Below are 4,877 nucleotides of genomic sequence, written 5' to 3'. Positions count from 1 at the left end.
CAGATTTATTTATTTTATTCTACAGGTTTTAATTTTAAATGGAAATATTATGTTGTATAAAGGAGGACAGTCACTAAAAGATTTGTAGCAAACCATATAATTTTCCTGGTATCTGCTGTAAGGCAAATGACAATAAGCAGATATGTAGACTTTTTTTTAGAGTGATGTAATATTTAAATGCTTCATTTGTATGGTGGTTGCTTGCATTTCTACATTTGCCAAAACTTATCAAACTGTACACTTAAGTGGACTTGTAGAAATAAATATATAGTAATCAGAAGGACATGGTCTTATAAGCTCTTCTTGGATTGTGTTTTTTGATTGTTTATCTGTTTTGAAGTCAATTGTTTAAGACAGATATTCACTCTGCGTAGTTAAGACTAGTCTGGAAATTACTATGTAGCATAGGCTAGCCTCAAACTAGCAGTCATCTCCTGTCCTGGTCTTCTAAGTGCTGTGATTCCAGGCTTGAGTCTTCCTGCCTTGTATTTTCCTCTAACTCTAGACCTTTAAGAACCAAGAGTATTGGCAGTGGGGCTGAGGAGGGAGTGTTTACAACAGCGTGTTCATAATTCTGCCAGAGCACCCTTCTGTGTGGTGTCTTGGTGAAATTGTCCTCTTCTGTACCACACTGGGTCACTGTGCAAGAACTCCTCCCTCCCTTTGCTACTTCAGACTCTTCCCCCAACCCACGGTAGGAGTCAGAACCATCTTTATATTCAACGACACAGAAGTCAAGCAAAAAATGAGGGAAACTGCAACCAGCTGTTTTCTTGTCTGCCTCAAGTGCAGCTCCAGACATGGTTGCTAAGGGAAAGTGTGTTTTCTTTTTAAACATGGTTTACAACCAAATACTGTACACTAAAACAGAAACACCTTCTCCAAGTTCCTTAACAACAAGCCACCCACTTCCTCAGTTTTTTTTTCCCCAGGAAATAGGCAATTGATAGGTGATAGTGCCTTGCCTCTCCCCTAACACACACACACACACACACACACACACACACACACACACACACACACACACACACACACACACACACACACACACACACACACACTTTACTTCCTGGGGGAATTCAGACCCAGTCTAAACCAGTTGCAGATGTCTGGCAGTTCCTCCATATCCCATAGCTGGAGCGGATATGGGGTTGACACCAGTAACCAGAAGCCGACTGGGAGTCATAAACCTTCCTTGTAGGCGACCTGTGGTTTACTACTTTGAAAGATGGCAAAGCAGACTTACATCTTAGCCCTAGAGCAAAGGATAGCAGGCCTCATTGTATTTCCTCAATTATCTCTCCTAGGTGTGGCCCTCTCTCAAAGAACCAATGTCAAGTAGAATCCAAGGCAGAGTCTACCCCACAGCATCCCTTACAAAAGCACAATGTCCCGTGGTGGGTTCTGCTGGGACTGCAGATCATCTGTGCTTCCTGCTGCTGTGGTCTGTGTGAGGTGGGGAACTGCTGTGTGCTCAGCCTTCCTCACATGCTTTTGGTTTTGCTGTAGTACACTGGGTTCTGCAGTACTGCATGCAAAGCCAGAAGACACCCACCTGTTCTTGGAGAAACTCTCCCTCAGAACTCAGCTTTTAAAGTTATGCATTGTACACCAAGGTTGTGCTCACACGGGCTCTCTTGCTGGATGTTAGGAAGCACCCAGCTTGCTAGGATTCTAAGTTGATTGTTGTACTGAAATATTAGAGAAGGACGAAACAAAACAAAACAAAACTGGTCCTTCGATGCTTACAAGATGAACATGATATGGTCTAATGTTAATTCTCCAAATTAAAAAAAAAAAGTGATAAGCTGCTGATCCCAAGTTTCAAGTTGTGAATTAGAAAGAGTTCCTGGGCAAAACACTGGCCTTCCTAGCCCAGGCTGTGCCTAGAGTCACAGTGTCCCTACTGTACTGTTAAACAGAGGAACACTACAACTGAGTAACACCTAAGTCATGACTAACGGGCTCTACCCCAGACCAGGATATGAGCTTGACTTCAAAGGCCCCTAAGTCACCCCTCCAACCCTATCAGCTTTACTGATTTCCAGCTACTTCCCCACAACCTTTGTGAGACTCCCTCTAAGAAGGCAGAAAAATGGCACCCACAGCAAATGATTCCAAACACGTGAGTTCTAAATCTTAATCTAAAACATCTTGTCTCCATGCCAGCAAAATCTATTTTACTCCCAGAAGTCTAGAGACCTTAATCCAGCCCTGAACTGAAGTAGAAGTCAGGAAAACCTGATTAGACTCTGCCACTGAAGCTGTCATGGATACTCTCAGGGATGACTCGACCGTCAGTCTGGAAACTACACAAACTGTTTCATTTGTCATGATTGTATATTAGAGGAAAATCATGTATTTCCCAAAAAGGCATTGATAACTTCTAAAACTTTATTTTTAAAGTCCTTTAAAAATAAAGCCTGGGGTTATTTCATCTTTAAGAGGTATTGAATTGTGGAATCCTGGATTCAAAATGGTAAACATTTTCTTATTTTCTAATCTGAACAAATTCACATAAGGATAAGTTCCTGTTAATGTTGCAGAAAAAAAAGTCATTTAGCTAACTAAAATACAAATTAATAAATATCATCTCTCAGAGGATGGGAAGGAATTTCCCTTTCTGCATAGCACATTAGTTACTTTAGAGAAGAGTTTCTTTGCCCTGGAAAAAATACCAGACTAACCATGAATTATACTGCCGAAAGTAACGACTGTGAATATAACAAACTCTAGTAAAGTTATTTTTTCCCCTTAAAACTAAGATTTGCTTTGATGTCACCAACATTTCCAAGTTGAGGGTCTCCTGATAATGATCTTATAGTGAGGCCTAGTGGATGTCACTCTGGGCTAATCATCCAAGGAATCATCTGGGGTGTCACTAACCCCCAGCTTTGAAAGCACAAAGGCAGATAGAGACCTGGGAACTTCCCTGAATCTGACAAGGGGTTCCTGGCATCTAGCTAGCCTAGAACAAGAAGTTGTTCTCCCTGTTAATTCCTCATTTAGAAGGTGAGCAGAGCTACTCTGTGAAAGTCTGCCTCAAATAGTCAAAGCAACAACCCCCTTCCCCTTCCAACAATGCCAAAATGGACCTTAGTCTTTGTCAATGACCTTCATTAGTTGATGGGCTTGGGTCCTCACCTTGATTATAGAGAGAAATTCAGTACAAGGGTGCTGCCTTCCACCAGACAGCAAGAAATAAACCAGTCAAGATCTCTGGGAAGAGCAGACTAATGCCAGCTCCAGTCATAAAAAAATTAAGCTGACCTTAGACTGCAGCATATGAAAAAGCTGTAGTGTTAATGCTTCCCCCCCCCCCTCCCTGAGGTGTTTATATTCCTTCCATGTAGGATGGTTCACAAACACAATACCAGGGCTTCAGCACTGTGGGGGAGGGGAGTATCCCAGTCTTCTTAGAGTAAGAGGATCTTGGCCTTAATGTATACTGAAATTCAGACCCAAAGGCTCTGAACTTCTGCATCAGACATCCGGTAGGGCTTGGGAGTGAAGATTAGAGCCAAGGCCATCTAAGTGACACAAAGCCCACTTCCTGTGTTCCAACCATGAGTTTCCATCCCAAACCAATGGAAGGCGATTTCACTTGTTAGGGCCCAAAGGGACAGTCAATTCTACTCCTTTCCCTCCCCAGGAAGCCACCTCGGTGACATACTTGATTCTAACCCTTGTAAGTGGTAAAGGGATTGGCCTGCTCCCAACCATTATGGGGAGTTGTAAAAGGCTACAGAAGGTACAGTGTGGATAAGGCCACAAGATGGGGTAGATGATGTCATCAGAAGCATGTGGCTGGTGGGAGCAGTTCTGGGCAACCTAGTCCAGGCTATGCAGGCAAGTAGAGGGATGGACAATGTTCATTGTTTGGCACTGATGATGTCCACAGATTCAGGCTTGAGAGATGCACCACCCACGAGGAAGCCATCCACATCAGGCTGACTTGCCAGCTCTTTGAAGGTGGCTCCAGTCACAGCAACTCCATAAACGATCCGGGTGCACTGAGCCACCTCATTATTGACATTGGATTTCAGCCATGCCCGGAGCTTCTCATGTACTTCCGGGGCCTGTTGAGGGGTTGCAGTCTTGCCAGTCCCAATGGCCCATACAGGTTCACAGGCCAGGACCACTGTGCTCCCCAGTCTTTCACATTGTCTGCGATGACCTTGGTTTGCTCAAAAAACAGCCTTCTCAGTGATGCCAACTTCCCTTTCGTCTAGCTTCTTCCCAAATGTAGGCAGAGTCCCTCTGCTAGGGCATGGTTCTCTTTCTGCCCAATCAACTCGTCTGATTCCCAAAGACATGTCTTCTTTCCGAGTGTCCCAGCACGACCCAGGTAGCTCCTAAGCCTTTGATTATGCCAGTGCTGCTTTCCCCAGTGAAGGCCCCATTGGTCACTCTGTAGCAGTTCTGTGCAGCCACAGCAATTTTGGGATCCAGCTTTTTCCTGGCGAAGTCAATGTAAGTGATTGGCCATGCACAAACCACCTTGGTGCCTGCTGGCATGCTGGCTGTGTTCAGGGTGTAGAGGAGTTCTTCCAGACACTGCTTCCTCCTGTTCATCTTCCAGTTGCCCCCCATGAAGAACTTCCTGGAAGGTGCCATTGCACTAAGCTCAAGTCTCTGAAGGTCAGAGTCACAGTATAAACTATGTCCTTTCCAAAGGATTAGTGTGTGTGTGTGTGTGTGTGTGTGTGTGTGTGTGTGTGTGTGTGTGGTGTATGCCTATGTATGTGTACCATATGAGTTCAAGAGTCCAAGATAAGTCAGAAAAGGCATGGATCCTCTGGACGTGGGGTTTGAGTGTTCCTATGGATAGGATACTTGGTACTGAATCTGGAACCTCTGCAAGAACAGCAAGTGTT

At 44.3% G+C, this 4,877-nt stretch overlaps 1 pseudogene; it reads right to left on the bottom strand.

The window, feature by feature from the left end:
- Window positions 1–3,872: 3,872 nt before the first annotated feature.
- LOC110303809 lies at window positions 3,873–4,644 on the bottom strand (annotated as a pseudogene).
- Between the last annotated feature and the right edge of the window lie 233 nt (window positions 4,645–4,877).

The sequence above is a fragment of the Mus caroli genome, chromosome 10, assembly GCF_900094665.2.
Source record: "Mus caroli chromosome 10, CAROLI_EIJ_v1.1, whole genome shotgun sequence".
Lineage (NCBI taxonomy): Eukaryota > Metazoa > Chordata > Mammalia > Rodentia > Muridae > Mus > Mus caroli.
The sequence above is the reverse complement of the archived record's forward strand: the minus strand, read 5'-3'. Positions and strand labels throughout refer to the sequence as shown.